This window comes from Zootoca vivipara, chromosome 2 (genome assembly GCF_963506605.1).
Source record: "Zootoca vivipara chromosome 2, rZooViv1.1, whole genome shotgun sequence".
NCBI classification, from domain to species: Eukaryota; Metazoa; Chordata; class Lepidosauria; order Squamata; family Lacertidae; genus Zootoca; species Zootoca vivipara.
In genome coordinates this window covers 31,485,908-31,497,934 of record NC_083277.1, presented here as the reverse complement: position 1 = coordinate 31,497,934, position 12,027 = coordinate 31,485,908, and the positions used below count along the sequence as shown (strand labels likewise).

The 12,027-nt window shown below is 45.3% G+C and overlaps 1 protein-coding gene across 3 annotated transcripts in view; it reads right to left on the bottom strand.

The window, feature by feature from the left end:
- Positions 1-11,532, bottom strand: part of CHL1 (cell adhesion molecule L1 like) — a 199,556-nt gene extending 188,024 nt beyond the window's left edge. For all 3 annotated transcript variants that reach the window (XM_035106606.2, XM_035106610.2, XM_035106608.2), the window contains exons 1-2: positions 11,360-11,532; positions 9,851-10,010 (exon numbers count right to left, since the gene is read on the bottom strand). The gene's annotated coding sequence lies outside the window, so the exon portion shown is untranslated. The remainder of the gene's footprint in view (positions 1-9,850; positions 10,011-11,359) is intronic.
- Between the last annotated feature and the right edge of the window lie 495 nt (positions 11,533-12,027).

The following is a 12,027-nucleotide window of genomic DNA, read 5'->3' as shown; positions in this document are numbered from 1 at the left end:
TGCAATATCACAGCCCTTGATTTCCTTCTTATAGTTCTTTATTTTATCTTGGACCTGACAGCCCTTCAAACAGAGAATAGTAGGTGACCCACACACCCCCAGCCATCAATGTTCTGAGATCAAAATTAATTCATATGAGCTTGGGGTGGGTGGCAAGCAAGTGGAAATTCTCCCCTCCAACAGTGTTAAAATTCTCTTCCTATACTTCACAGCCGGAGATATACTGTCACTAAATATGGATGTTGTACTTCAGACTGCTGTTTTCACGGGCCATTTAGCTTAACCAGGTAAACTAGCATTTCCTTCTCTTAAAGCTTCTGTCTTAAAAGTGAATGATCCCATGTGTTTGAAGCTTGATAGTACCTTGCTTTTATCTATTCTCCACTCCATCTCAAGGCATAAAAACAGCCTTTGTGTCTCACACACAGATCAGCCTATTTATGACTTTAAAAAATATAATCATTAAAGTCATCCTTCATAAAGAAGACAACCCATTCACTGAATCATTTCAATTTACCTTTATTTTATTTTTAGTTCAGCTCCTGCCCATACTGTATTATTGGGGAGCCTCAAACAACCAGAATTGCATGAAATATACCCAAGAGTGCATAAACTGCTTCTTGAATGAACCTGTGCGATCATTCCTTCGTTCCTTTTATGTAGCTGTCAAGGAAAGGTTGGACAGAAAGGAATTCCATGTACTTCCCTCCCCTCCTGAGATTCTCATTCTTTTGTTTCTCCTCCAGGGTAGATAAGGAATAAAGTACTGTGCGGCCTGTAGTCGCTTACTTGCTCAATATTGTTGTTCATGAGCCAGAAATGGTTGGGCAGCATTGATCTAGTGTTTAAGGTCATATTTTGCCATTTTTCAAATGAAGGTCCTCCAGCGGAAAGTAATAGAATTTCTACCTAAAAATCAATGATAGGATGTGGTATAGATAGAGAGATGTGGATTGGCTCACTTAAACAGTTATCCAATCAGAATATAGCAACGAGCTGCGCTGGTTTCAAATATAGTGTCATTATGTTGCCGAGCCACCAAGTTATCTTCTTTCTAAACAAACCTTAAGTCCAAATTGCCGTGGAAACTGACGAGTTACCTTAAATCCCATCTTTGTCTTCTATCGGCATTGCTACACAATTTCACCCCATTTTCTTCTTGAAATTTAGATCTCTAGCATCCCTTTTGGGGAAGACAATACAGAAGATGAATCATTCAAGAAATCAATCTCAGTCCTTGGGACTAGGCGGCTAAGGTCCCATGTTGTATGAATCCCAAGCTGTGCCAAGCTGCCCTGTTATAATTTGGGCAATCACTGAACTGCATGCTCCATGCTATGTTCCATTTACTCATAATGAAACACCATGTAACTCAACATGACCTAGCAGGACCTCACACTTCAAGACAGCATGAATGAACCATTTCAAAAGCACTGACTGGATGAATCCCTCCAGTGGGATTATTTCTCCCACTGCTACTTGTCTTTCTGCAGACGTCTGACTCAGAAAGGACAAATATGCAATTATGACTTATTACAAAGCATTGGAAACATTTGAATGGCTCCAGATTGTCACGGTTTTCCAGCAAACAGCCATCAGTCTTTATCCTTCAAATATATTCTGTTACAAAGAGTGGCACAGAATTCCTCTGGGTAACGTATTCTTGCTGGGGTGGCTTTTGTACTGACAAAAAAAGTGCTCCTTTAACAAAAACAGAATTTCCTCACTTGCGGGAGAAATGCACCCAAAATTTGTAGAATTACATCGTGTTGCTAAGCAACCAATAGTTTGCCCGTGTCACTCGTTGGTGATCAATTCAAGTCATTCATCAAGGTCTAAAGCACCTTGTAAAAGGAATCCCAATACATTTTGTTCCTTGGGAAAGCTCCGTAACTTCTTGTAACGCAATAACACATTGGCTCTGAGAAGATAAACTTTGTAGATGCTCTTTTGATGAATGTGATATGTTAATTCATTATTCTTTAAAACACTGCTAATGGGAAAAGCAATAATTAACCACATCAATGTAACACATGTGAGATAAACTGGAGTAATTAGTACTGTTTTGCAATAGTTCCTGTCCTCTCCCAGTGGGGAAATTAAAAATAAAGAAAAGCTGTGGAATACAGAAGCTTTCTTATCATGCCCACTATTCACAACATCCTTGAGTCTACCTTAAAGCTGCTTTTTGTTGGCTTGCCCCCTCCCATCCAATGACAGGTGATTCATTAAGCATTTCAGTGGCAAACAAAATGGCTGCAGTTCAGACTCCACTAAATAAACATAAAATGCTTGCAAATAATCTCTTATTTATAGGAATATTTATCTTGGAGCTTTCTGGAATAAATAGCAGGGCTATTATGTTTTCACTCATTATATTTCATTATAAAAGTAGTACATGCTAAATGCCTGTAATAATTGCATTCCTCTGAGTGACAGCTACTATGTTGAATAGAAAACTATAATCCAAAGGCCCCCAATTGAACGTATATACAGTATCCTAATTTTCTGGTTTCAAGCCCTCATAAAGGATACAACTATTCATTTCTTGGCAGCACAGTAGTACAGTAAAGAATTACTGTTGCTGATGGCATAGGTCAGGCATCCCCAAACTTCGGCCCTCCAGATGTTTTGGACTGCAATTCCCATCTTCCCAGACAACCAGGCCCATCTCTAGGTGCAGTCCCGGTGGCGCGGGGCGCCAGGGCACCGGTCCGGCAAGGGGGGGCGCTGCACGGCAAAGCCGTGTGGAAGCCGCGCTGCGAGGGCGGGGGTGCCGGCGCGACCTCCGCACCTCAACGCCAGGGCGTCCGACCTGCTTGAGACGACCCTGCAGAAAACTGGTCCTGTTAGCTAGGGATCATGGGAATTGTAGGCCAAAACTGTTAGGATCCATTCCCCGTCTGCAGTCATAGGTTTATTGTGTATCATATGACTGTACAGTGGTACCTCGGTTTATGAACACAATTGGTTCTGGAAGTCTGTTCATAAACTGAAGCGTTCAAAACTGAAGCGAACTTTCCCATTGAAAGTAATGGAAAGTGAATTAATCCATTCCAGACGGTCCGCGGAGTAAGCGTTCATAAACTGAAGCAAACTTTCCCATTGAAAGTAATGGAAAGTGGATTAATCCGTTCCAGACGGGTCCGCGGAGTGCTTAAACTGAAGCGTTCATAAACTGAAGCATGGTTGTAATTGGTTCTGGAAGTCTGTTCATAAACTGAAGCGTTCATAAACTGAAGCAAACTTTCCCATTGAAAGTAATGGAAAATGAATTAATCCGTTCCAGATGGGTCCGCGGTGTTCATAAACCGAAAATTCATAAACCGAGGTGTTCATAAACCGAGGTTCCACTGTATGTGTTTTCATTCCACAGAGTGGAAGTGACGTAGACAGGATGTTTGTCTTACTGTATTCCTAAGTGGGACTGTTGTTCCTTTGTTCTTTCTTTTTACTGCCTGTGATGCTAGAGAGAGGGAGCCATGATGAAGAGCTCCGAGTCTGTTTATATGTAAATAAACTAGCTTAGCCAGAATGCTGTGCTACTGAGGTCTGTTACGCAAGTGTGCAAGCCTCTTCAGATGTGGAAGGTGTGCTGGTGCTTCATCACACCAGTCACTGTGATGTTCGGGCTGAAGAACGCTCCGATCTCCCAGGAGGGAGGGAACATGCCAGTTGGGTATGTGTCTATGCTACATACCTGCCAAGTTCGGGACCTAAAGATCCGGGATCGGCAGCGCGCGCATGACCGGAAGTTGCGTGACGCTTCGCCCTTCTATGGGCACCAGAAAATGGCGGCGCCAGTGCCGGAAGTCGCTTCCGCGCATGACCGGAAACACGTAAAAGCGACTTCCGGCGCCGCCATTTTCTGATGCCCATAGAAGGGCAAATCGCCACCGGAAGTCGCGTCATGCAACTTCTGGTCATGCGCGGAAGCGACTTCCGGCGCCGGCGCCGCCATTTTTCTGGTGCCCATAGAAGGGCAAAGCGGCACCAGAAAAATGGCCGCCGGGCCGAAGCCGATTTAAGGGACAATACCGGGATTTTAACCTAAATGGGAGACCGCTGGGAAACGGTAAGAAAAAAGGGGTTTTCACGAGTAGGCACCCTCCTGGACATGCCGACAAAAACATCTGGAGGGCCGCAGTTTGGGGATGCCTGACGTAGGTAGTATGCTCTTCCATTTATGAATAAATTTTTACATACCCAAAGTACAATGCAAATTAACCAGAGATTTAATGATGATAAAAAATTGGGAATTGGCAAAGAAAAATCAAAACTTGAAAAAGCATTGACGAATAAGGATGGAAAACACATTTCACGTATATATGACCTGTTGCTGGAGTGGGAACTCATTGAAGAGCAAACCAAATCAGTAATGGTGCAGTGGGCCCAAGATTTTGGATATAATGTCCTCATGGAGCAGTGGGAAAGGCTGTGGAGAGTGGATTTAAAATTTACCGCCTGTTATAATTTGAAGTAAAACATCTTTAAAATGATGTACAGGTGGTACCAAACACCAGATAGACTAGCCAAAATGTACAAAAATCAATCATCTAGGTGCTGGAGGTGTGATGCGGAAATAGGATCACAAATACATATGTGGTGGCAATGTCCAAAGATGGGTAAATACTGGTGTGAGATCTATGAAGAATTAAAGAAGATGACAAAAACTACATTTAAAAAGAAACCAGAAATGTTTTTCTTAAACATATTTCCAGAGGACATTAAAAGTGTCAATAGAACGCTGTTAATGTATGGAATTGTAGCGGCAATAGTACTAGTCGCAAGAAATTGGAAAAGCAGTAACACATCCAGCATACTAGAGTGGAAAATTTTAATGAAAGAATACTCACAGTTAGCAAAATTCACTGGAAGAATCAGAGGGCAGACAAAACAAAAATAAAAAAAGGAATGGAGGATTTTTGATGAATATATATTAAATAACAATATATCCATAATCCAACCGGCAGAACATAATTGAACCCAAATTAAGCTAAGGAACAGATAACAATGTAATTAGGTAAGAATTGTGTGATATGGCAAGGTTAAAGCCTGCAAATTACAGAGAGGTAAATTGGAAGTCAAAATAGAAGAGATGTAAATGATGTTCAATTAATGACTGTTTTGGTTTTTTGGTTTTCTTTTATTTTTTCTTTTATTTTTCTTTATTCTTTCTTTTTTCTGTAAATGATTTCTGTGTATGAAGAATGTTTGTATTTGCAAATATGTTGTGTGTCAATGTTTTTAAGAAAGAAACAAATATTATTAATGTTTCAATGAAACATTTTCATTTTATACTGAAAGAACTAGTCCATTGTGTTTGGAGAAGAACTTAGTGTCCTTGCTCAAACTGCTGCAACCAAAACCCAGGTGAGCATACTCCACAGGAAAGCCCCTGCCTCAGAAGACCATAAAAGCAGCTGTGCTAGAGTAGACCAAAGACCCATCTAGCTCCGCAACCTTTTCTCACAGGGGCCAACCAGACACCTATAAGAAACCTGCAAGCAGAACCTGAGCACAACACTCTCCCCAGTTGGGATTCCCAGCAACTACTGTAGCAACACGATCCAATTCAATCCATGCTCTTAGCTCCCCACTCTCTCTTTCATTCCCTAAAAGACAAAAAACCCTTCATTTTCAGGAAGGGGGCACCAGCAGCTCAGACACAAGGAGTTCTGCTACATGCGGATTCCTGCCTATGCCAAACCTCTTACTCAATAAAGTTGTGGCCCGATTTAACCCAAATGATAGTCTCAGGGTAGGTATAGTTGCCATGCTTCTTACTCTTGGTATTGGTATTAGGAAGTTCAAAGGGTAGAAGGGATGCTTTGTCACACAAAACTCACGTGCTCCAGGAATCCCTTGCTGATCCATACAGTGGTACCTCTACTTACGAATTTAATGTGTTCCAAACACACATTCGTAAGTCGAAAAAAATTGTAAGTCGAATCCCATAGGAATGCATTGGGAGAAAAATTCGTAAGTTGAAGCAACCCTATCTAAAAATTTGTAAGTAGAAAAAAATCCTTTCTAAACTGCATCCAAGATGGCGGACGGAGCTCCATTCGTAAGTAGAAACATTCGTAAGTAGAGTTATTCGTAAGTAGAGGTACCACTGCACATAGTTTAGAAATTTGGCTTGCCTTTTGAACCAGAAAAAACTTCTCAGGAAATGCCACAAAAATGTATAAGTCAGCCACAACTTGTGATCTGGAAAAATCAATATTCTGTACCAGATAAATATGAGCTTCTTAGGATAGCAGCAGCAGATGACAGTTGGCCATTAGTACTGCTTGAATAACCATGTGGCTATCTAGAACAGTGGTTTTCTCTAAAAGGTAACTATCCTAGGAATGCTAGCCTCATCAGCAACAAAAGCGTTGTAAAAATATGCATGCCTCAGTCCAGTAGTCTTGGGCATTTTGCTTCAACATCAGGGTTACCTTAAGAATGAAATCAAATAGGGATGGGTGGGAAAGAGATGCTGGTCCAATAATCAAATGGTCCCCTCAAGCACTCTTATCAAATGCTTGAAGAAAGGAACCCTTGAAGAAGAGCCTGATCAGTGACATGTCTCTGATGTCAACTACCCTTCCCTAGTCTTCTTGGTGTCTCCTGGTACTAGAAATGAAGTTCAGAATGACATTTCCAGCTAATGAGAGGCTAGTCATTTCCTGCAGGAGTTCAAGGGCTTGTATGTCTGGAGGAAGAAAAGCATTAGGGAAAATAATTTCTATCAAGCTGAAACTACAGTGGAACCTCGGGTTGTGAACGTGATCCGTGCGGGAGGCGAGTTCACAACCCACAGCGCTGCGTCTGTGCACAGATTCGGTGCTTCTGTGCATGCGCAAAGCGCTATTTGTACCGTTATGGTACTTCCGGGTTCGGTGCGTCCGTAACCCGAAAACGTGCAACCTGCAGTGATCGCAACCCGAGGTATGACTGTAAATTCCTTCTTCTGTCACTGGCAGAGCCTCCCCACTGGCCCTTGATTCACTGTTTCCATCTGGAATGTGAGGGATTTGCTGCCCTTTGAGGAAGGGAAAGATTTGCAAAAAGAGCTGAGGCAGATGCTCTCTCAAGTTGCCATCATGTAAGGTTTGGGATGTAGAGAAGTTGGCAGGCAGGCAGGATCTCACATGTGGAGGAAGCATTCATGCCTTGTCTTGCTCCTGATGTGGTTTCTGAATTTTGAAACATGGTTTGGGGGCTGGAGGAATGAGATGCAGTAGTCCCTAGCTTTTGTTTGGAAATAGCTGAGCCCAAGCTGAGCCAGAGTCTGCACTTTTATCCACCATGACCACCACCCTGCAAATGGACTTCTGGTCGATTAGGTCAGAGGTGGAGAACTTCCAGCCTGGGAGCTGAATGTGGTCCTCCAAAAGAACCCCTGGCTGCCAGCTTCCTCCTCCTTAGTTTCAATTTTGCCCATGCAGAACTCAGGGAGCAACCTGGAAGAAGTTGACTCCAGCAGTCATTTGCTCAGGCTTCACCTACTGTTGGTCTTCCTGCTTTCTATCATCCCAGTCCCAAAGGGCAAGAGCTACCAGTGACCATGGCCAATAATCAGGGATGATGGGAGTTGGAGTCCAACAATATCAGAAGGGAACCAAGCTGGCTATCTACATGTTAGATGATCCAGACGGAAGTTACTTACACTTAGGTGAAACTGAAATGAGCAAAACTTGATTTTATTAATGGCTCACTTTACACACTGATTTCAAGCAGGTGTGTTACAAAATTAGCACCAAACTTACACACTGACTCTAAACATGTTAAAAAAAATCCTTCAGTAGCACCTTAAAGACCAACTAAGTTTTTATTTTGGTATGAACTTTCGAAAGTTCATACCAAAATAAAAACTTAGTTGGTCCTTAAGGTGCTACTGAAGGATTTTTTTTATTTATTTTGTTTCGACTCAGACCAACACGGCTACCTACCTGTAACTAGAATCCAAACATGTTATTAGCAACAGCACCAAGTTTTTAAAATTTAATAGCAGGTGCAGGAGGAAACAGTTTTTATGGAGACCGCAGTGTGTAGGATGTTGTCAATGAACCACTGTGTCAACAAACTGCTAATAGCCTTGGGCAACAACAGGGGGTTCTCATTGGCACCAATGACAGGGTTTGTTTGTTTCTTCTAATCTAACCCTTATCCTGCATGTGGATCATGGCTGGGGGAGGAAAGGTTTAAACTGATCCTCCTCCTCCTGCACTACAGTCGGATAGGCAATGCACTCCTCCCTTTCCCTGCTATTAAATAAAAAAAACAAATTGAGACTGGATTCAATCCAGTGGTCTGAGACACACACTCAGGGGCAGCCAATTCCTTTGAGTTATTTAATGGATTCCCACCCTGCTTTTCTATTATAAAAAAAAGAAACTCTGCTTTCAAATCCAAGGCAAATACACCCAAACATCTCAACCCTGTGTTAGGTTGCTGCCACATTCCTAAAAAGTGTTTGTTGAGGGTGAAATTTTCACCCTGCCTGCCTTCTTCCTTCTTAGATCCACTTCCCAGTTCTGCTTTCCCTTAGAAGCCTTCAAGGCTAGAAGGAACTTCTACCAGAAAGGAAAGCATGTGGGAGGAAGTGGCTTTTGGGAGGGAAGTTGGGACTAGTGTAGGGAGGGTTTATCCTGCTGCAGCTCAGTCCAATGTACAGGAGGTTGGCCAGGCCAACCTTCCAACTCATAGGCCATACCACCATAACATCTCAGGTGCTCTTCAGTTACAGAGGACCCGTCTTTAAAGATCAATAGGCACATTTGGCCTTTTTTTGAATGAAATATTATCTCCATAAATAAGAGCTGTGCTCCCACTGGAAAACAAAGCCAAGCCCTGCAAGACAATGCATCCAAAACATCCAGCATGGCAGAATCATAGAGTTGGAAGGGACCACGAGGGTCATCCCTGCAGCGCAGGAATCTCTTGCCCAATGTGGGGCTCAAACCCACGCCCCTGAGATTTAAGTGTTTCATATAGCGCAAACAACTAAAGGTATCCAATCCTCAAATTCAGCAGCATACATCTTTGATTCGCACTTGTCGATGTCGAGAAACACAAAACGACCCCCTTCACCCTCAGAGACTCAGGAAACGGTCTCTCTGATGTTTCCAGCGCACCGCGCCCACATGCAAACTTTCTCCAGGCGACACCGACAAACGGGAGGGGAGAGTCCCCGCCCCCTTTCCCGGGACTGCACAATTGATCGATCTCTTGAGAGGCGATAGTGGGCTTTAAACGTGAAATCCCCACGCCCTATACTTTGGCAATACGAGTTAGTTCCACAACCAGGGAGCATCTCTTTCCTCTGTCTTGGATAGAAAAGGGGTGGTACCTCACGCGCACCTGCGTGCAGGAAAAGCTCCACACTCAACACGGCACCATTCCGAGGAAATTCCCTCGCTCAACCCCGCCACCAACCCATGCCTTGGGAGAGCCAAGCCAAGCACTTGTTAAATTGCCCAAGCCATCGGGCAGGGGAAGCAAACTGAGGTGGGGAAGGAGGGGCGCGTGGTTTTTAATGCAGCCCTCCAGGTGAGCCATAGGTAAGCCTTGCCTTTGCTCCGGCCACACCCACCCACCTCATCTTTGCATATTTCAAGGTGTGAGGAAGAAACGCCGCCCCGTTCCCATATTTTGGAGACCCCGTCCCAGGCTTCCTCCTGTCACTCTCCTGCCCGTACTGGACAGCCCCGGAGTAGCCTGCTGGCTCCGTCCAGGAAGCCAATGGCCATCGATTTCCCATCAAGGTGAGAGGGAGCGAGCAGCCCCTCCCCCCTCTTTTCTCACACTCTTTGCTCCTTCACCACCACCACCCCTCATCCGTCCTTTTCTCTCTTACCTTGCAGCCTGGGCAGCCCCTGGGGTAGGGTGGGGGGGCGTGTGGACCTCTCCGGGAAGAGGCAGCAGGAGTTTGCCAAGGAGCCCGGCTCCGTTTTTGCTCTGGAGGCGAGCGCAGCACCAGGAAGCCCCGTCCCGGCTCGCCAAATTAATCACTTTGCCTGCTCCGCCAAAAGGGGAAAGGAGGAGGGCGGGAGGGAGGAGGAGGAGGAGAGAGAGGGAGAGAGAGGGAGAGAAGAAGGGAAGAAAATATCAAGCGTGCAGAAAGGAAGAAGGGTCCCTTCGTGACTGGCATCAATATCTCCTTCGGCAGAGCTTCAAGGGAGCCATGGCAACGAGCCCCTAAACCTCCCAAATCTCTCCCAGCTCTACACACACACACACACACACACACACACGCTGCTGCTGCTGCTGCTGCTGCTGCTGCTCAAGGGAAGAAAAAGACAGCCAGAGCCAACCCCCCTCCCCACTTTACACCGCTGCAAAGCTGGGGGAGAAAGCTGGTAGTATTCCCTAGGAAAGAGGGAGGGAGGGAGAGGGAGAGAGGTGGGTGGGTGATGCGTGTCTTGGGGCATCGAGGGACCTGCTCACCCTGTGGCGACCTGGTGTGATGAAAGGAACGTTTCCCGGTACCTGGGAACCATGTGTTTTAGGGAAGGAGCCCCTGTTAAACCCATCAAAGTGAATTATCCCCACCCCCCTTAAAATTCCCGGGGGCACCACACACAGAGAGAGACGTACACACGTCTTCCAGAGTGAAATGTCTTTTCCCCATTTACAGAGCAACAGAGGGCTGGGAAGGGGTTTACCTGACCCCCCTCCCACTGCAGCAGGTGTGAAACCCCTTCCCTGAACATAAATGGTCAGTGATGGTCACTGTCTTCCGGGGGGGGGGGGGTGGAATGTAGTGAGAGTTTTCTGATATAACCATCCCAATTATTTATATATTGGATTTGTTTAAAAAAGAAAGAAAAATGCGTGTGTGTGTGTAAAACATACAAATATATCGAGTAAAATACACATGCACACAAATACAGCCAGGTGTGGAACTTCTCCCATTGAGCCATAAAAATTAAATGAGCTTTCCCTGAAGACACAAAACAAGGAGAGATGATCCCAGCTTCCCACTCCCAGGTTTCCCTTCTTCCTCGAAACATAGAATGAAATGATCATTCCCTTAACTCAAAAGGAGTCAGAAGCAAGGAGGAGATACACCCAACTAGATTAAGGGGGCAGAAGTGTGTGTCTAAAACGCCGGGTTATATATCATTATTCGAATATCCCCTAATGGGTGGTAAAGTTTGACATCACCCTCTCCCTCTCCCGCACGAGAACACACACACACACACACAGAGAGAGAGAGAGAGAGAGAGAGAGAGAGAGAGAGAGAGAGAGAGAGAGAGAGAGAGAGAGAGAGAGAGAGAGAGAGAGAGAGAGAGCTATCCTTGCCATGCTGAACCACCCTGCGTTACCAAGAGCAACAAGAAGCTCCTCCGGGAGCGCGCCGTACCTTGGAAAGGCAGCCGAGTTGTTCTTCTTCTTCAGAGCAGCTGCTTGCAACAGGGGAGAAAACGAAGAGGGGGGCGAAGGAAGCAGAAGGGAAGTGGGCACCACCAGGCATCAAATGGCTGGAGAAAGGTCTCCTTTGGCACTGGTGCCCTGCTCTCCAATCGTTTCACACACACCCCTACAAGCGCACGCACGCACAACCCCCCCCGCACCCCTCCCACCCTCTTCCTCAGACTGCATGAGATAGGAGGGATTGCATGCCAGCCTCCTCCTCCTTCTGCCCAAAGGTAAAGAGGTCCAGTCCTGGCATGTTGCTAGTGCCTCACACTTCCCCTCCCTGAACTCCTCAGGTATCTGCCACACCCTTCCAGCGAAAATGGGCTTAGAGAGCCAGAACAGCCAAGAAGTGCTGCTTGGAAAGTGCCCCACAATGTGGGGTGGATGAGAAATTGGGGTGGGTGGGTGGGTGGGAGAAGAAGACCCCTCTCAGGGTGGGAGGAGAAGTGGGAGATGAGACACAGGGCATGCACTCTGATCAGCTATGTAGTGATGATGATGATGATGATGATAATGATGATAAAATGATGATGATGATGATGATGATGCCCCTCTACACCCAACTTCACCACCACCACAAAAAGGACATGCTGGAGCAATCTTTAGACAGGG